At 36.7% G+C, this 21,590-nt stretch overlaps 1 long non-coding RNA gene across 2 annotated transcripts in view; it reads left to right on the top strand.

Moving 5' to 3' along the window:
- LOC111768898 (uncharacterized) overlaps positions 1-20,458 on the top strand; it is a 30,310-nt gene extending 9,852 nt beyond the window's left edge. Inside the window, exons 4-5 of one of the 2 annotated variants that reach the window (XR_011428483.1) lie at positions 11,845-11,947; positions 20,175-20,458. This is a non-coding gene — a long non-coding RNA (uncharacterized lncRNA). The remainder of the gene's footprint in view (positions 1-11,844; positions 11,948-20,174) is intronic. The other variant, XR_002801540.2, reaches the window with a different exon arrangement.
- Positions 20,459-21,590: the final 1,132 nt, after the last annotated feature.

Raw genomic sequence — 21,590 nt, 5'->3', positions numbered from 1 at the left:
CTACTCATATTAATTATTATGCTCTTTAGGGAGGAAAAAATGTAGGGAGAGGTATGGATGGGTAATGTTAGAAAAGGAGATAACTGGCACAGCATGGTGTACTTTTAAGCATGTTTCTGTGCTCAGCCTATCTAGGAAGGAGCAAACTAAATCAGGAAGATTCCCGTCCTCTAAAAGCTTACCATCAGTGACCGGAAAAAGAAGGCATGAACAAATAAAAGAGCATTACGTCAGGACATGTATAAATAGTTAGATGTTAAAAAAAAAAAAAAAGACAGTTGTATGAAATATAGTGTTAAGAGGAAAAGGTATCTATGGAATTAATTGCGATCTCTCTTTTAAGATGTTGTGGAAAAAGGATTTTAATTGTGGTGATGAAGTGTGAGTTTAATGAACCAAAGCTCAGAAGTTCTGGACATGAAGTCTTGTCTGAGAGGAAGCCCAGAGAATGAGCTGGTCAAGATGCTTCTTCCTTCTAGCACAGTGTGCCAACTTCATATTACCATTGTCACTAGCAATACTTTGATTTTTCTTATGTTGGTTCAAAACATTTCCATAAATTGCAATTACTTCTCACAGTGTCGAATACATTTTCCTTGACAAAGGTGATTATTAGTTATTAAAGTCTAATCCCATATGAAATTTGTGAATTGTTAAGCCTATTTCTTAACTAGTCAAGAGCAAATCCTTTCTTCTCATACTTTTTCATGCTAATGTTGCATGTTATCACCTGCATGACAGGAGAAAATTTTTCAGGCAAAGAAGTTCCCTCTAGAGAAGAACAAGGGCAGTTATCCCGTTCTAACTATATCATGATGGACTTTGATCTTTCCATCTTTCCAGTTCTCTTCAGGTAAAATTTTATTTTTAACAAGAAAAGTTGTCCATAAGTTCAATTGTATGGATGAAAATATTAGTGTAAAACCAAAAGGTATTTGAAGGAAAAAGTAATCAGATTACAAAAGGCCATTTATACAGAAAAAGTGCACTTTACAGTAAAGTTGCAAAAATGTCACAAATCTTTATATGGTAAACAAATAGCATTAAAAAACATTATGTAAAAAGTAAATAGAAACAGAACTTCTCAGAAGATTTTCGCACTGTTCTCTGTCTTTGATGCTTCTAATTGATCATGAAAAAATATAAACCATTTGATAAAAGTAATTAACATGACTGAATTAATAAACATATTTTAACTATAAGCACTATAAAGAATATAAAACATATAATATTTATGAAACATATAGAAAAAAGTAGTCTTCTACAGTTTTGCCAAATATTTCCATGTATTTTGCAGAGCTGAAATTATGCAGGGCATATTCTCTGACCACGATGTAATAATATAATAAATGATAATCAAAGGCTAAAGAAACAAACAAAACAAGCAAAAATTCTAATTGTGTAATTTACAGTAATTTTTCTAGATAACTTTGCACCAAAAAGAAATAAAAATTGACAGGTACAGATTATTTAGAAAATAGTGAAATTAATAATTTACACGTAAATCTTGTGAGATGCAGCCAAGGTGGTATCAAGAGACAAAATCACAGCCTTGAAATATTTTTGTAATTACGTAAAAAAAAATGAAAATAAACCAAGCATTCAAGAAATTAGGAAAAGAAAATACACTTAAAGGAACTAGGGAAAAGATAATGAAGTTAAAAACAGAAATTAATTGGTGCCTGCCCACAGCATAGTGTTAGTTTCAGCTGCCTGGCGTACACAGGTTCAGATTCTGGGTGGACCTACATATAGCTCATCAAGACATGCTGTGGTGGCATCCCAAATACAAGATAGAAGAAGATTGGCACAGATATTAGCTCAGGGCCAATCTTCCTCACCAAAGACAAAATTATATATATAAAATGCTAAGTTCAAATAATTAGGAAAAAACCCATAGAAAATGATTCTATTTCATAAGAAAACAAAACAGAAATTAATATATACAGTTTTTTTAAAAGATAGAAAGAAAGAAAACCCAAGTGTAAATAATACTTGTGTTTTCTTTTTACTTTTTTTTACTTTTACTTGAGTAAATAAATAACTCAAAGTGAACACCTATGAGTAGTGTGAATAAATTTTTATTTTACTCTACATATTTTGGGGATCCCTCTTAGATCTCCATTCATTATGTTAAAATTATAAAAATGTATTTAAAATTATTAAATAAGCAAACTGTCAATCAAACTAAGGATCTGCCATCTTTCACAGGGTAAAGCTCTTCACACTCTTTTCTAGAATTATGGGGTGGATTCCAGAAGACATGACAGTTAAACCAGCACAACCAGAATTGACAATTTATACCCTAAGGAGACATATCTGGCGCAAACTTCTTAAGCATATTTTCTAGATTTCAGTAATACCTATTGTACCTGAGGTGTCCACAGATGTGTGGTTAAAGAGAAAATTGTCTAGCTACATATCTTTTTACATGTATTTTTGCTTCCTCAAAACCTAAAGACAAAACCTTGCTCCTGGAGCCATCATTTAGCCAGGTGACATTACCTGCTAGACCTTGAACTTTGAACACATTATCACTCAACTGTGCACAACATAGAAATATCTTACTTCTGACAAACTATGTAGTGAGTCTTAATTTAATTAATGGTTCCTAATAAAACCCAGATATCTTGAATATAATTACCAGGACCTTTAAACATGGAAGAAAACAAACAAAAGAGAAAGCTTTCGAAGACATTACTCTCTTTTGGTTTTCTATTCTTGTTAATTCAGGTCCCACTTATACAGTAGGTAAGTTTGCAAGCTGCATTAATTATTTTAGGATGTTAGGTGACTTCAATTTTTTCCATTCCATTGTTTCCTGGAATCATGAAAGAGTTAAATCTCCCCCAAAATCACCATCTAAGAGCAACATCCACAGCAGGAGCATCTGCTCATTATTAGATTATGTGGGCACTAGTCGGGGCAGAACTCTCAGCAGACTAAGTAATAGCAGTGGAAGCATAGTTGTGGAAAAGCAACCCACAACTTGAACTGCTAGGACACAAAATTACCCTTTGGTCTTGGCACAGAGATTGCCTCCAGGTTTTTTTCTATGCTGCTCTTTTTACTTCAAACAAAAAACGTTCAAACTCACTAGTTTACGTTACTTTTAATCAAGGATCTGAAAATATAAAAAGATTAATTTTTAAACGTCTAGGTATTCTGTCCTCCTTCTAGTTTTCTCATATCCTACTTTCCCACCCAAAAAGGAAGAAGAAAGTACCTGGTATTTAACTGGGCCTGAAATCAGAAGAGCCTGAGTACCACAAGAAAGGCTGCCCTTTTGATATTTTTGGCGAACACCAGGGGTGGATGTTCTAGAAATCCAGCCAAATTTTCAACTCAGTTTTGTGGACTGACTTGTGAGGTTCTGAGAGTTTGGAAAGAAACAGATAAGCAACTCTGCACTAGATTTTATTAAAATAGAACCCAGACACTAAAGGTCTTCAGGTTCAAGAAAGGTAACATTTTTACAGCTCCCACAGTCTTATTGCCTGATTCCATTGGCTAGTCAGAGGTGAACTTGCCAGCAGCACTGAATCCTCACACTAGGGGCCAGACATAGCCAGAGGATTTCAAGGTAGCTTGATGGGTCTAGTAAATAATTCTCAGGTCACATCTAGACTCCACTCGAGATATCTGGCAATCCTCCTCTATACTTACTTTGTTTAGGAACACAACTGTGAATATGACAACTTCTAACTGGAACTTTTCTTTTTATTAAATAAAAGCTTATATATTCTTGTTAGTTTAACACTCTAAGAAACAAAATAAACAGGAAGTCTAGGAGTGTGTATGGAAAACATTTTATTGGTCTTCTCAAAATAAAGTAGAAATTCATTGATTAAAATTAATTCCAAAACATTTTGCAAACTATGCATTTAGTTTGAACTGAGGAAATGAATGAGATAATCCTCTCCTATATAAAAAGAGAACCACCATGTCGGAAAGTGGGCAACTGTCCACTTTCGGTGAATTGAGGGTAACTTTTCAGAGCCCTACCCCAAACCCTTTTCCTATCAACTTTGTCCCCATACCTAACTTTTCACAGAGAAATTTTCAACAATGTTTTTCAGTAGCTACTATGTGCTGTGAAGACTTCCTTTTAAATGTAATATTTTGAAAGGGAGACAATTATGCTCTTAGTTGTTCAACACATCGATTTGGACTTGTTTTTCAGATTAGCTAGTAGAACACTGAGGGAGTGGACACAGAACAGATGAGGCCTTTATTTAAAGGAAATAAATGGCTTAGATGTTTTTCAAACCAAGGTAGATTATTAGCTATAATAAGGGGAGGCATAGTCAGGGAAGTCAAACTTTAGCCTGGCCCTGCATTCATACATTTCTTTAAGAATGTAAAAGTCTTTGTGGTGAGTGCAGAAAAAGCAAATAAAAGATAGGTAGATTTAAAATAGAGATTCAGATAAAGAGTGTAGATATTATCAGGAGACCTAGAGAGTCTAGAAGGATGTGAAAGTTAACTAAAGTTAAAACAAATGTAAGTATAATGAATTAAGAGCCAGGAATTGTCGAATATTGGCTCATACTTGTCTTCTTGTATTGCTGAACTGTTTACCAAAATCATTCCAATCTAGAGAGATGGAGCTAAAGGAATAAATAAGGAATTAGAAGCCCCCTAATAGATATGATGAGCTTCATCTTTTATTGTATTTTTTTCAATGAAACTGATATAATTAAAAGATCTTAGGGTTATTTGTTACTGTTATTATTCAAAATATCAACAGCTAATAACATCACTGATTATCTTTCTTCTTCACACAATATTTTTCCCTTGCTTCCTTTGACACTACTCTCCCTTGGTTTTCCTTTTGTGTCTCTAACTGCTCCTTCTCAATTGTTTCTTTTATTTTCTATGCCTCTACCTGTGCTGCCAACAGGTCAATCCTTGGAGTCTCTCTAGGTGATTTTATCTACAGTCATGTAGAGTTTAACAACAGAGATACATTCTGAGAAATGCATCTTTAGGCAATTTTGTAGTTGTGCAAACCTCGTACAATGTACATATACAAATCTAGATGATTCTCACCTAGGCTATATGGTACTAATCTTATGGGACCAAAATCACATATGCTGTCTGTTGTTGATGGAAATGTCATTATGCGGCACAAGACTGTAGTCCTCTGACTTTATATAACATCTATATATTGACAACTCACAAACATGGCTGCATTCCTGATCTCTTGCCTAAACACCAGATGTACATGTACATTTAGTCGTCTCCACTAGAAAAACTAAGCCACTGAAAACCTAACTCCTTAAAAAACACACTGCAAACTGCCCTCTAAAGCCTGTACCTTCTGCAGCTTTCTCAGTCCATGTCAACTCCATTCTTCCATTCTTCAAATTGCCAAGGCCAAAACCTCCCAATTATCCTTGGCTTCTCTCCCACAGATCTCACAATAGCCACTTTGTCAACAAATCCAATGGATCTACCTTCAAAATCGATTCGGAAAGTGTCCACTTCTCACTACCTCTACTGCTACCACACTCACACAAAACCACAGTTATTTCTTCTTTGGATTTTTGCAATTGACTCCTAACTGCTTTTTCTGTTTCCGTCATTCCTGTTAGTCCCCACTTAGCAGGCACATCCTTTTAAAATCCAAAGTAGATCATGGCATTTCCTGGCGTAAATTTTCCAGTGACTTCTCATACTGTTTGGAGTAAATACCAAAGTTCTTATGCTATCCTATTAAAACCTCCAGAGTCTGGCTCCCCATGCAACTTCCTGAGCTCATCCCCTTGCAATCTGTAACCATCTCTCTTTCCACCATCTACACTGCGCGCCCCCCCCCCCCCCCAAGAATACATCTAGCCTCAGGGCCTTTTCACTCACACACTATTCTTTCCCACGGATACTATTCCTGCAAATATCTGAATGGGTCACTCCCTTACTTCCTTTAACTCTCTGATTTTTTTTTGTCATATCATCAGAAGCCTTCCTTGACTACCCAATATAAAAATAGAATCCCTCTCCCTCTTCTAGCTCAAACAGGTTTCCCAGATTTGGTGGGGGGACACCCAGTTATATTTGAATTTCAGATGAACAACAAATATTTCATTTTTTAGTATAAGTATGCCCCAAATATTGCAGATAACACACTTATGCTACAAAATCCCAAATATCGCATGAGACATAATTTTACTAAAAAATTATTTGATGTTTATCTAAAACTCAAATTTAACTGTGTCCTGTATTTTATCTGGCAAGTCTAAACCCACTCTGATACTCCCTTTTCTCCTTCTAGTTGCATTTTCTCCATAACGTACATGGCCACCTGACTTATCACATATTTATTTGTTTCTTATCAGTCTCCTGAACTAGACCAAGGACAGGGAGGTTGTTTTGTTCGTTATTTTGTATTAGCACCAAGAACAATGCCCAGCATGCAAAGATTTGTTGCATGAATTGGATGGATGAATGAATGAATGAGTGCTGATACATCACTACGTAGAGCTTGGATTGTGGTCGGCTTGCTCTAGGATCACCATCCATGGTCTTTCCTCTTTTTCCCTCCCACCACCCCCACTTGTTCCTAACCAGAAAAGGGCCAGGCTCTGACAGGCCTGGTTTGGCAGCTTCTAGGAAAATTCTTCTTAAGCCTCCTCATTGTGCAGGCTTCTTTATCAAGGTTCAGCCAGCCAGTTTTGGTTTCTCATGCTTGCCTGGTGCTTTACACAGGAACCAAAGAGGCGGAGTAGTTTGGGGATTCTTAGTGGGCTGTGTTTTCAGAAGGAAAAACCCTGTTGGATAGAGAATGTCATTCTGAATTCTTTAGATGTCAGGAAAAAGCTCACAGAAAGTCATTGTTTATGTCTGAAACAAATCTTTATTATGTGATTGAAACGTTCTCAGTTACTCTAACTTACTTTTATTAAAAAGTTTAATATGTTTTTATTTCTTCCAAGCAGTAGATAAAAAGGTGTCATACAAATATTGATTTAAAATCCTAACAAGTTTGCCCTCTTTTCTAAATCTTATTTTGCTCTTTGAAGACAAATATACGCTTTCATAGACTTTCATGTGTGTGTTAAGATTATTTTATGTCAGGAAGTAAATCAGTATTCTTTTTATTTTGAGGAAGAAAATTATTATTTTGCAGATCTACATGAACAAATAAAATGCAGCAATGCAATGTATTATCTAATTTATTGAAATTAGTATTAATAACTGCATATCATATAAAGTGTACTTGAACTCAAGTATATCCCCTGAGAAAATCTGCCAAGCAGAAATAATAACACATGAAATTCTATAGCTTGAAAAATTAACTAAAAATAAGATTAAAATGAGAATATACTTGATTTAATAGTATCAAATACATATTACAAGTAGGAAAACATAACAGTTTATGGAATAAACATAAAAGTCTACTAAAACTAAAAAAAAGTCATAATTTTTAAATTACAAATTCCAAGCTTCTCAAATCCCAAACAACAACTAGAGCTTTAAAGTTAATGGTTACAATTTACAGTTCTAACAATGACTTCTTGCAATAAATAATCCACTAACGATAATTTTCTAGATTGACCACTAAAGTAAAAACTCCACTACTTTTTTCATGGCTGTACAGAGAGCTTACTTCCTTGCCATATGTATTTTCCATATAGCTCTATCATATCTCTATTCCCCAATATATTTTGTTTGGAAATTTCAAATGCAGTCCTTGCTCTGCAGCGTGTCTCGCTTTCATTCTTCACTGAGGGCTAGTCCCAAACTCACTGTCTCTTTGAGCCTCATAACTAACCTGATCCCCATCCCAACTCTGGCAGTCACATTTCACTTCTTAATTTATAGACAACAAAGAACCATCCCTCCACTTTTAGTTCTACTATTCATAGACTTCCATAATCTCCAGGCACGCTTTTCTCTTTGAACTTACTACAGTATATTATACTTACAATAAAAAAATAATGAAAACTGACTAAATAACTATGGCCTGCCAAGTATTTGCTATGCAGTTTACAAATAGTAACTCATTTAATCCTAACATAACCCTCTGAGTAGTTCCTAGTATTATCTCTATTTCTCAGAAAAGAAGACTGAGGCCTGGAGGCAGTAACCTGGGGTCCAACCAGTGAGTATAGCTCACTGTTACCCGCCAGGGTGCCTTCCTTGGACATCAGTACATGCCTGTCTCCCCACCTGACTGTGAGATCCCTAAGTTCAGTGGCTTTGTATTAAAACCTTGTATTGGGGCCCGCCCCATGGCCGAGTGGTTAAGTTTGCACACTCTGCTTCGGTGGCCCAGGGTTTTGTCAGTTCAGATCCTGGACACAGACATGGCGCCGCTCATCAGACCATGCTGAGACAGCATCTCACATAGCACAACCAGAAGGACCTACAACTAGAATATACAACTATTCACTGGGGGGTTTTGGGAAACCGGAAAAAAAGAAAAAAAAAAGATTGGCAACAGATGTTAGCTCAGGTGCCAATGTTTAAAATAAATAAATAAATTTTAAAGACTTTGGCTCTCCAGTGCCAGGCATGGTTGCTGAATCACAGTAGGAATTGCATAGTTGCCTGCTAAATTAAATGAAAGGAAGGAAAGAAGGACCTGGAAAGGAAGGAGGAAGAATTAGAGGCACACATGAGTTTTTTAAAGCGATTCACTTGGTATTTTAAACTTTCAGCATTTTCTGAGCCTTCACCCATTTATTCTACCAAAGACAAAGAAGTAAACGAACAACAAAACAAAATGAATTTCAGCCTCCCAAAGCAAACAAGCATATGAACTAAGACCTTATTTCAGCATTACTCATTTCTTCCAGGACACTGAACATAAGACGTCCTGGAGTTTAAAGCACTATTCATTCAGCAAATCATTCATGTAATAAATGTTTATTAAAAACCTATTGAGCTAGGCAATTCCCAGGAGGCTTGCCCTGTTCTCTTTTTGTGGAAGGAAAAATATTATCTTCTAAAGTATACAATTTACTCATTAATTATATTAATTGTTAATTACCTATCTCACCTTTCTGAAATGTAAGCTTCACAAAATACATCACTTCTTTGCTTTATTCACTGATGTATCCTGGGCACATACGATCAGGCCTGACACAGATCACACATTCAATAAATATTTATTAAATGAATGAATCAGTGTGACAAAGCATGAAAGCTGAACAAAGTATGGTGCACTTAGTAATGGAAAGGAATTAGCAGGATTGAGGTCAAATTGGAGACATATAGTGTAGGAAAATGTAGCGTCAAGAGTCATTGAGAATTATGAATAATATTGCCAACCACCAAATGGGAAATACAAGGAAAGAGAGTTTTGGGAAAAAATTGGGGGTTAAATTTTGGCTAGGTTTAATTTGAGTTGCGTGTAGAACATCCAGGTGAATTCCAGTAGGCAACCAAATACGCCTAGCTCCTTAAGAATAACCAGTATGCAAAAGCCATAAGGATCAAAGTATCAACACTGAATTATGAAAGTCAGTATTGGTGGCTGAGTTCACAGTTGATTCTTTGCTACTTAGCCTCTGTTGAAAAAATAAAAATAGTTGGAAGATATGACTGAAACCAAAGATAAAATATATTCGTTAGAACTCAGTTTGTGTGTGTGTGTTTCTGGCTAACAGTAAGATATTTGAAGTATGATTTGATGTGCCCCTCGTTTTACTGATAGGAAGATTGAAGAGAGCTGGCTGACGGTAATTGTCTTGTCCTATCCATTAGGATTATGTTCACTAATTGAGGAATGGAAAGACTGCTGTTGCAAGAGAGAAAAATCTGGAAAAACAGGTCTTATACTGAAGAGAATTATCAAATCAAAAGCACAAGTGAAAATTGAAATATTGACAAGGAAGAGGAACAGAAGAAAGAACTGAGAGAAAATGTATAGATATTCTTTAAGGAACAGAAAAATATTGATGGAACAAAATTGTATGATATTAACATTCTAGGAAAAATATCAGGCAAGCGTATCAGTCAGTGTTCTCCAGAGAAACAGAACCAATAGGAAATTTATATATATATGATCTACATATCCTATCATACATCAAGAGATTTATTTTAAGGAATTGGCTCACATAGTTTGGAGATTGGTAAGTTTGAAAGTCATAAGGCAGGCCAGCAAGCTAGAAACTCAGGCAGGAATTGATGCTGAAGTCTTGAGGCAGAATTTCTCCTTCTTCAGGAAACCTCCATTTTTCTCTTAAGGCCTTCAACGTGTTGGATGAGGCCTATCCACATTATCAAGGGCAATATGCTTTACTTAAACTGAACTGGTTATAGATATTAACCATAATCTATCAATACCCTGATTTGAGTTTGATTAAATAAACTGAGTACTATAGCCTCACCAAGTAGACGCATAAAATTAACCATCACAGGAATATTATATGCAAAGTTCAGGTTGAGTAAGAAGGCAAAGGATACAGCTGGTCCAAAGTAGCTGCCAGTATGTATCTTCCATTTGTTGCGAAAGGTAGAGGAAAGAATGTGAGAGTGGGAGACAGGGCAGTGCACCAGTCATGAAGACAATGGCTGGTGAGAGTATAAAGCAGGGTGCAGGCGTGTACCAGGAAGATCACTGGATCAGGAGGCACAACACCTGGTTTCCAATGTCTCCTTTATTAGTTCTTTTAATTTGGTCATACGTAATATTTCTTTGAGCCTAAATGGGAATACTTATACCTCTTTCACCTGCATCAAAAGACAATTTTTCAAGTCAAATGAGATGATTTTAAACTGTGAAAGATTTTAAAATACATAGATCTTTACATACAGACAGTTTTCGACTTATGATGGTTTGACTAATGATTTTTTGACTTTACAATGGTTCAGAAAACAATATGCATTCAATAGAAACTGTACTTTGAATTTTGATCTTTTCCCAGGGTAGTGATATGCTATACAATACCCTCTCATGATACTACGCAGCAGCGGCAGTGAAGCACTGCTCCCAGTCAGTCATGTGATCATGAGGGTAACTGAGTCATGTGCTTACAACCATTCTGTACCCAGGCAGTCATTCTGTTTTCACTTTCAGTACAGAATTCAATAAATTACATGAGATATTCAACACTTTATTATAAAATAAAGGCTTTGTGTGATGATTTTACTCAACTGTAGGCTAATGTCAGTGGTCTGAGCATGTGTAAGGTAGGCTAATCTATGATCTTCAGGTTAGGTATATTAAATGCATTTTTGACTTACGATATTTCCAATTTACAATAGGCTTATCTGAACGTAACACCTTCCATCAGGAAGATCTGTATACGCATTTATTATTCCTATTATTACCACTGTAAAGACTTTACAAGGAGCCAGACCTGTGGCTGGGGAGTTAGGTTTGCACACTCTGCTTTGGTGGCCCAGGGTTCACTGGTTCGGATCCTGGGCATGGACCTAAACATAGCTCATTAAGCCATGCTGTGGCTGTGTCCCACATGGAAGAAACTAGAATAACTTACAACTAGGATATACAACTATGTATTGGGAGTCTGAGGAGAAAAAAAAAAGAGGAAGATGCAACAGATGTTAGCTCAGGACCAATCTTTCTCACCAAAACTTTAAAAAAAAAGAAAAACTTTACGAGCAGAAGTCTATGTTACTCTGATAGAGTTGGACTTGAGTGAACATATGAACTCAAGAGATGCATCAAATTCATCAATTCAAGGACAAGGATATTGTCCTTCAAAGGATATTGTCACCAAATGCCGCTGTCCATTTTATGCTGCCTACTTTGTTCCCTCAGTCTTGTCTATTGGGGCTGCACAATTAGAGACCACTACGGTTATAACAAAGCATCAATATCAAGCTTAAATTCAAATTATGGTCTGAGTGAATATGCATTTCTTTTACCAGATTATCGTGATCAATATGGAAGTAAAATCTACAAGTTCAAATGAGACTTAGAGTTATTCTCTGAAGATTTAGCAACAAAGACTGCCAAGTGTTTAATCAAAAGGTGATTCATAGTTTTAATCCTATGTTATTATTCCTTCTTCTAGCTTTAGGAATGTTTTAGTAATCAAAATGTCTACATGGAAGACAAACAATTTGAAAGTCTTGAGTTATTAGAGGTTCACAAATTATATAAGCAAACCACATTGAAGCATAATTAATAGCATATATTGTATTGTGATTAATGGGTTGAGGGAACAGTGGAAAAAAAATGCTTTCTTTTTTCCCAATAAAAAGAGAAACATCTTTGTGTATATATTCTTCACTTTAACATATTGTGGATCAGAAAAAAAGCATTATCATTGCTATGAAATTGGGAACAAATTTTCTGAGCCCAAGTGAAGGGCACCAACAATAAGGATTAAAATCTATACAAGTCTGACACAACAAAACTATAGTCCAATGTAAAATTTATGAAAATACACATGCTAGCAAGTAAATAATTGTGCTTTGATCAGCAAAAAAAAAAAAAGTTTAGTAAATAGTTCTTTTAAATTACTACATTGCTAGTATATTTAACTATTTATTTGCAGATGATCATTTGTTTGGTATAAAAGCCGGAAGGTATCCTAGGTGAGAGACTAAAAGAGTTAGAAGTCTATGCCAATTAAAGTTTCATAACAAAATGATACTGCATTTCTGAAATTGAAATGAGGGAAATATTGCATTAGAACAATTTGGGTTACACTCAAAATTTCAGAAACGTCCTAACTGGGTAATGTGAACTCCGTGTACCTGTATTGATCCAATAGAAGCCTTTCTTAACTGGGGTTCTCCCAAAAAGCAGCTTCCTGAGAAGGGTTTGTGGTCAGGTACTTTATTTTAGGAAATTTTCCCAGTGAAAAACTGGGGGTGAGGGCTGGAGAAAGGAAAACAGGAGAGGAGGGGGGAAAGTACCACTGTGGAAATTGGGGCTTAGTGCTTTCAGGGACCCTGAGAGAAATCATGTAGAATTCACCACAGAATTGTAGAGCTGAGACCAGTGTAGAGAGGAGTGTTTCTTCACAGCTTCCACTCTGCATTGGTCAAAGGTCCCTTGAAGATGTGAATTCTATACCCTTCCAGATGTGTACATGGGCAGGCTTTTATTCTGCCACTGCAGAGAAGCCCAGGGAGAAAGCAAGAGAAACAGGGTGCAGCTGAGGCCAGACACTATCAAGCTCACTTGAGCTCAGTTGGATGCTGACAATGGCAAATAGATGTGGAGCTAGAGGATGCACGACGTCTGTAAGGTGTTTGCCTTCTTCAAATAGTGGCACAGCTTAAAGTCAACCTGGATGGCAATAGAAAAGGCCAATTTTTCTCAGAGAACTTTGCTTCATTTCCAGCAGTGTTAGGTAAACAGATTCACTGACTTTAGATCAGAAGTCTCCTGGTCAAGGCATATGCTTCTTTATATTAGGAAAGAGAGACTCTTAATGTTTTAATACCATGCAAATCAGAGCAGGATGAGACCTAAGTCTTTCCTTTCCTAATTCAGGGCTTTTTTTAATACATATTTGAGATTCATTTGTTTGTTCATCAGTAAAAATAGAATTCCTTCTGAATACTTGTAGGCACCATGCTGGATGCTGAGGACACAATGGTGAGAAATTAGACGTGGTCTCTGCAACGAAGGAAAGACAGAGAGATAGAGAAAGACAGAGAGAAGGAGAAAGAGAAGGAAGGAAGGAAGGCAAATTTATAATTACAAACCATGTTAAGTGCTCTGACGGAAATATCTAGGGTGCTAATTTGTGAACTAACTACATAGCAATGACTGAACAAGCCTCGCTCATTTGATTCCACACACTGCAGCCTGTTGGTGTTTATCTGTTTCAAGTTAGAATGGTGTCGTTAGGGTTTTTTTAGCATTTACTACTACTAATAGAGCCACAAAAGAAATGTCAAATCAGTTTTGCCTCAAGATACATAAGGAATTATTTCTTATGTTTATTTTCATTTTCCTCCATCTTGAAACATTCTCTTCCCTCAGCTTTCATAACATTACACTCTCTCCTTTTCCTCCCACCTTCCTGACCATTGGTTTCATTTTTTTTGGCTTTTAACTCTTCCTCCCAATTTCAGTGTTGCAGTTTCCTGAGCAGGTTGTGTCCCTCTCTCCTTCTCCTCTATCCCCTCCTTAGGCATCCTTATCCATTCTCCACGGCTTTAAACACCAACCGTACACAAAAGCTGTACAGTTGTGTATCTTTGATCTAGATCTCTCTCTGAGCTCTGGGCATTGTATCGGATATTTTCACTTGGATATTTCAAAGGAAATAGAACAAAACCAAATGTATGGTTTTCCGTCAGTGCGGGTCCTCCTCCTTAGCACCTCTCTCTTTCTCCGTTGATGAGCATCACAGAACACCAACTGTGCAATAATCACCATTTTACAAAACATCATTTTGTAAAATACCCTCTCTCAAACTCCTCCCTATCCATGCTGTAACAAATGAATATCTATTAACTCCTTTCTGTTCTCTTTTTTGCCCTCACCATCATCCCAGTCCAAACTCCCAACCCCTCTTTCTTGGATTACTACAGCAACTTCCTACCAAAGATGCCCATTTACAGTCAATGTGGTTTTCCATACCACAGCCAGAATGTTCTTTCTAAAATGCAAATTCTGGTTGTATTTACCACTTGTGCCCTTTTCCCTTCTCTTGATTAAAATGTCAGTGGCTTCCCATTGCATTTCGTGTGAAGGCTAAAATACACAGTCTGTCCACCGCTTGCTTTTCACATCTCGTCTTTCCTCATTCCCACCACTGGGTCTTTGCTCAGTGGAATGTTCTTCCGTTTTTCTCCTCCCCTCCCCATCCCCCTTCGTGCACGAACACCTACTGCTCGTGTAGGTCTCAGTTCAGTCCTCACTTCCTCTGCAGTGTAATTCCTGACCTCCCTAATTCAGCAGTACACTCCTAACGCCTTCTTCTCCTTTAAAGCACTGAGATTCTTGTCATTTCATGTTTTCATGAAACTACTTTTCATGAAAAGAATTCTGTAATACTTTGAATAATGCTGTCTCCCCTCTAGAATGTAGGCTCCTAGGCGAGGGCATTCTCCCTGTCTCACTGTCATGCACCATGTGCACACACGCACACACATACACACACACACACACAAACACTCCACAGTCACTTTTCTCATCTTTAGGTCTTCAGATCCCAGAACAATATTAGATGCAGAATAGGCTCTTAAATACTTAGGTGAATTGATGAATGGTATCCAAACTGAGTGCAAATATAAACTTGATATCAGTTTGTTCTCCTTGAGATTGTATGAACCTAAGTGAACTAGATTTTGTTCAAAGTATAAGTAGGTAGTGCATATGAGTATAGGATGGTGATATGTGCATTCAGCCAAAAAAAATGAATGAATATTTCCTGACGTAAATCAAAAGTCAATTTTTCTAATCCCAGTCTTAATCAATACATTAAAGTTATATTAAAATAATTTCATTATAAATGCAGACATTTCTAGTACCATATACTGAGGCTAAGACTATACTCAACTTTGTTTAATGGGATTTGGTTACATTCCAGCCAAAACAAATGTTATCTGCTTTCACCACATAGAAGATATAAGGAATGGATCTTAGAAATCCTGTCACAATTATCAATATGAATACCTGAATTTTATATCTTTAGGAAAAGGTCAAATCTCTCTAACAGCTTGTGGTTCCAATCTCTCCCTTCTCGCCTAATAACAAGAAAAGTAGCCACCTATTCAGAAGGTTTAGTGATGTTATTTAAATTCCATTAAAGGTACAGGAGAATGATCATTAGATTCCTGGAGCCATGATTACTGAAGGCTGAAGTTCTGGTTTTGGACACTTGTAGATCAGGAGAAGGAAGCATGAGCAGAGAAAGATAAAGAGGAAAGAAGGAGGGGAAATTTTAAAAAGAAAAAAGGAAGGTAACGAACAACCAGGTGGAGATTTTAATCCATTAGCGGCATCTTGGTGATAACATTTGACAAGGCTCCATTCCGAAGATTAGGGCCTATCTCCTGAGGAAGAGAAAGAATATGAGCACATCCACTTCGCTGAGAATCTTTTTACTTTTCACAGGGCCAGCCCACAAAGGGACATTGACTTTCAGTTCATGATAAGGGTTGCAGTTGTGCTCGTGAAATGAAAATACTATAAGAGTCATCAAATCAAAAGAAAGAAATACAGAAAGGAAGGAAATATGCCTTATTTTTTTAAAAAATACATACACCTAAATACATATACCACGTACACCTAAAATATATGCCTCCAAACACATAACTTTCTTCCTAGCTTTTCTATTTCAAATTTCAAAGGCAGGACAAATGCCCATACAATAGGGAACAATTAGAAACTACAATATAAATATGTATTTTGTGGTCTTTGCTAAAACCTGCGTTTTGAGTTTTACTTCATGGTGACTGCTTTAGAAATGTCAGTGCTGCAACAGAGTCAAACTTTTCATAATTTGATCTATGGCCAAGACTGGTGTGGCGTTCATAGAACTGTTTTCATTTCTTTTAATAAACAATCGCTGATTGCTCCTACAATTTAAAGAATTCCAAATATGAATAAATATTTAATACACTTTTCCCTTTTGACTGATCAATGCAAGAAAGATATGCAGGAATTTAAAACAAACAAAACAGTCTTTTCCCGACACTGAGAAGAGGCCTCTGGAATTATCCTTAACGTATAAACATCAATGGAAACATTTGGAAAGGAACTTTTCTTTATCCACTTAAACTGAAGTGAAGACATTAGGTAATTATTTTAGAAATACCAAATCATGTTGATTGACTTTCTCTACCAATTAAATTTACTAGCTGACTGCTAACTATTTCACCTGATTTTTTTCCCTAGGATATGAGTTTTCAACTAAGTAAAGGAACTATGAAAAATTAAAGCGAAGATAAGACTGAGTACTTACTACTTGATACATGTTGACTAGCTATAGTTTGGTCTAACATGTGCTCAATAAGTATTTAATATTCTTTCAAAGTTGCATTTTACACTATTTAATGAAGCTATGCCTGGATGACTAAACTGACGTTTTCCTTGAAATGAATGTCCCAATCAGTTCCACAGGAAAGGAGCGTATATGTCATTGATGCCAGGTGATCTACGAGAAATATACTTCTCCTCTTTTCCAGCTCTCTATGTCATTTTGATTCTAATTATAGATTTTCCACAAATTGGCAGTCACACACACATACACAAAATCTTTATGAAGCTTACAGTCTATCTCTGCGGACTAGAATGGAAATCTTTTCCTCTGTTAATCTATATAATCTATACAGTTGGAAGTAGATACTAATTCCAGTTTTCAGTTCCCAAAATTGAATTACTTTGCTTGCAGGGGTAAAAATATGTGGTTTATTGACTTCTGTGCATACACACACACACACACACACACGCACTCTTCTGTCACATACAAAAGAGATACTCTCTGGAGCCTCAAATACTCCCTTCAGCAATACACATTTAACCTCCATTTAGGTCAATGAGAACTACAGACAGGTACAAGGGCCTGGGGAGTAGGAATTTTTAGCAGGCAGTTGTTATTAGAACAGAGAGTTTAGAGAGCACCTCACAGAAGAACCAAAGGTGACTTCACCTTAAATCTTCGCTTTGAGCCGAGAATGAAGTAAAGACCTTAAAACATTCTTTTTAAAAAACCTATTTTATATATCTAACACTCAGAATTAAAACCAAAATAAGTTTCCACGAGTCTTTTCTCATTTCAACCTTGTGTGCCCGGTGCTGTTATACTCAAAAAATGAAAATTTTAACTACTCTAGGTCAGTCAGTTTGCCAGAAATTCCCCATTAATTTAAATGACTACTTTCTTACATTAGATATGTTCAAATCTCACTCAGATCAAGTGGTTAGAAAAAAAGCCTACATTTCTGGGATCTCACCTAATTTTGCATTACAAACATATTCAGTCTGCAAAACCAGAGAGGAAGGAAAAGTCTTACTAAACATTGGGTTGCAACCAGTAGTTTCCAGAGTTAGTAATGGATAAAATAAATCATGTAAGGTCTCTTTCTGAGGAAATGGTGGGGCATGCCACAAAAGAGTAACAAGAATTGCCTTAGGCATTCTATTTATGATTTTATTTATTCGTTTATTCAATAATATTTATTGAGTACTTATTATGTTTCAGGCAATGTACAAGGGGCCAGGGATACAGTGATGAGCAAAAAGATTTCTGTGCCTTCATTGACCCTATATTTTAGCAAGAGAGACAGGTATTAAATAAACACTGCACAAATAGTTGTGGTGGGATGATATTTTGAAATGTTAATTCATGTATTTTCTATATTTTCTTGGGGTCCATAGACTTTTCTTATTTAATCAATTAATACCTTCTATGATTTTACCTCTGAGAAGGGATGCTGTGACTTAAAGAATAAAATAATTAAAGCAAACAAGTCTGTTCTTAGCTTGGTCCTCAGTAGGAAACAGGAAAATAAACCTCAGATAATAGAAAATGTATTAATTAATGAGGTAGGTAGGACTAAGATATCAAACTTTAAGATGAAAGGTAAAATTTCCTAGAGGATCATAGAGTGGAATTTGAAAGCTAAGATAGATTTCCAGCCCTCTGCTTCCTCCTCCACCTGGTCAGCCTCCAAACAAGGAAAGAACAGAAATATTAGACTCAGTTGGAAATCCAGTGTAAGGAGATCAGTGCGTCCTCCAGGTGGAGTCCAAGATGTTGGTAGACTGCAGGCTGCAAAGTGAGTTGAAGCAGGTGGATCCGAGTCAGCTCAGAGAGTGTTTTGCATCTTATGACAGTAGATTAATTCCCATGTGCTTAAGCATGGTCAAAAATAAGGGGAAAGGCCTCTCAGAGATTGCTGTGACCACACTGGGCCATAAGACTAGGAGGATTTTGCTCAAGGATCCTAGAGGAGGCTGAGAAAGAAGGAAGAAGAGAAAACCACTAGTCCTGAACAAGTTCAGCAGGCAGGACTCAAGCAACCTGTGTGAACTGGAGAGTGGAGTCCAGGACACCAGATAACTCAGTGGTTCTCCTCCTGGCCATGACCCTGATCTTCAGGGCCCTTGTCCCAAAGTCTTGGCTCTGTGTAAGCCCCTTGGTACTTAGATTCAATCCAGCTTTGGGTTATTGTTACCCCACATTCCCTCCACTTACACATCCTTCTCCCCACCTACCTAAAGTCGGACAAAGAGACTGGACACCAGCCTTTTTCTTTTCTCAGCGACCCACACATTCTAAGTTGTCAATGTTTATTTTCCAACTTTTTCACATCCCCAGCCTGAGAAAGTTTTATCTAATGGGCAAAAGGAAAGCTTGACTCTTTACTTATTAGGTAGTTTTCCAAATATTTTGCCGATACCCTGAGTTCTTTCTGCTTCCCCCAAGGAGTAGGCTTTCGAAACTCAAAAATTAAGGCATTACTCATTTTTATTTTGCATTTTAATATGCTTTCTTGTCCCTGACTTCTCTGTAAAGGGCCACGGGACACAAAGAAAAGGGAAAGTATCAGTTAATACTTGAAAACTTTAACCTATCACATAATTACTTATGTACAGTATAATAAGCCATGAATAAAATTACAGAATCCACAGAAAGTATAAAATAGGGTGAAGCAAACTCAGTATTAGAGAATTACAAGGAAAGAAAGAATAAACAATAAAAGAAAGAAAATAGAGAAGAGAGCGTGAATCTGTGTTCAAGCCTGTATGTGGAAGAGGTCTTTCTTCAAAGCTTACGTAGTGTCTTAGTCACAGGGTATAGGAGAAGAGATGGTATAAACAGAGTCAATAACGTTTCCCTCATTTTCATTTTACCTAGTTCACTAGTTAAGGTAGCAACAGAAACAGAATACTCAACAAGGAAACACCAGAGAGCCCCATTAATTGTCCCCTGATAAACATAACTCAGTGGAAATTTGTGTGAATAGATGACATTTTAAAAGGCAAAATCTTGACTATTCTTAGCTGACAAATTCCTTGGAAGCTTCTTAAAGGAATAAGCTGGCAATGCTCTCACATTTCAACTTTAAAATGAAAGGAATCTCTGAACTTTCCTTCTTTAGCAACGAAGTCCTTTAACCCCTTCTCTCCCTCCCATAAAGAAAAAGAAACCACACAAATAGTCTAGGATCCTGAGTATATATATGCCCCTCTTTGCCCAGAGCCAGGTATAACTTGGAATCTGGATTCACCCTCCGTATATGATTTGCCAAGTTTAATACTTTTATTTTCCTCTTTATTTTAGATTGCATTTTCTCACGATAAAAATGGATAGTTGTGGCTTGGAAAATGGGAAACTGGACCAACTATGAACTAGAGCAAAGTTGAAGACAACTCTAAATGTTTCGAGAGTATTTTTGGTAATTCCCTGAGCTTTCCTGACAATTGGTCCTTCTACCCTCACTGCATCCTGTGGGATAATGTTACATACCCGAAGTCCGGGAGGCAGCACGGTGCAACTTCAGGGGTAGTAGCAGTTTTCCTTTTTTGTTTTTTTTTCAATTAAACGGTTTTTCCGAGAAAACCTAATTATTTAATAGTGTTGTAGCTCTGAAGTTGTGAGTTGATTCGAGATATTTGGAGTTCTGGTTCTGTGAGGCTTAGCTACATGTGGCTATTGGATCACATATCCGCTCCCCTGCCATGTAAGATGAAAACACGTTGGAATATAACTATTGGTTGGCTTTGTGGTGTTGGGTGAGTGTGCCAGTCTGAGGTTAGAGAAGAGATGGGATCCCAAGCCCTGGGCTTTGTATTATATAGTATTGTATTTTGATGTTGTACTTAAGGGTCAATTACTGTTTCCATTATAAACCTTGTTTTTCAAGGGTTTATAACTCACCAATTTTCATTTTGGTATGCAAGCTGCATGAATATACAGGTTTTAAAAATAGCTTAAATTGGGCAGTGCCATTTTTAGATAGAAAGCAGTAAAATGCACTTTTCATTGGTTTCAGTTTGTTTTGGAAGTTTCCAATCTAAAAGTTTATTCTATCTTAAAATGCAAAAATGCATGTTTTTTCATGCCTTTTCATAACTGATTTGCATAGGGGAGGTGGTTAAAGGGAGCCAAGGGAGATAGCAATGAAACTTCAAGAGGAAAACAAATAAAATAGCTCTTTGCTTGTGAAGATATATGGGTAAATGACATTTTAGTCAATGTTCTTCAAAACCAGCAAACTAACCAATCAATATCCCCTGAGCATGGGAACTATTTCATGCCCCATGCTGTGTCTGATACTGTGAGGAATATAAGAGCTCCGTGCTCCCCATGTACTTGAAATCCTAGTTAGAGAAAAATGCAAAGACAGCAATATTAAGCATAACAGCAACATACCTTGAAGCATTAAAGTGACAAATCATATGGCCAAGACTTTAAGAGGCAAAGGCAAAGCCTTACAGAGTTGTGTGACTTACTGGTGTCCTGAAAAAAGAAAGAAAGATTCCAATGTATGGGTAATTGCCCAGACATGGACATTTTCCTCTCTAGGGTCATGCAAGTTTTAGAACACTTTCCAGGACCATCAGGATTAGAAAATCCCTCATTAAGGGCGAAATTGTTTTCCCTGCCATCGTGAGTGTTTCCAAATTATATAAGCAAATTTTCTCTTGTATTATTATGAGCTAAACTTCTTAAAATGGTCGTCTACACAAGCTATTT

Source organism: Equus caballus, chromosome 18 (genome assembly GCF_041296265.1).
Source record: "Equus caballus isolate H_3958 breed thoroughbred chromosome 18, TB-T2T, whole genome shotgun sequence".
NCBI classification, from domain to species: Eukaryota; Metazoa; Chordata; class Mammalia; order Perissodactyla; family Equidae; genus Equus; species Equus caballus.
Note: the sequence above shows the minus strand (reverse complement) of the source record. Positions and strands in the feature narration are given on the sequence as shown.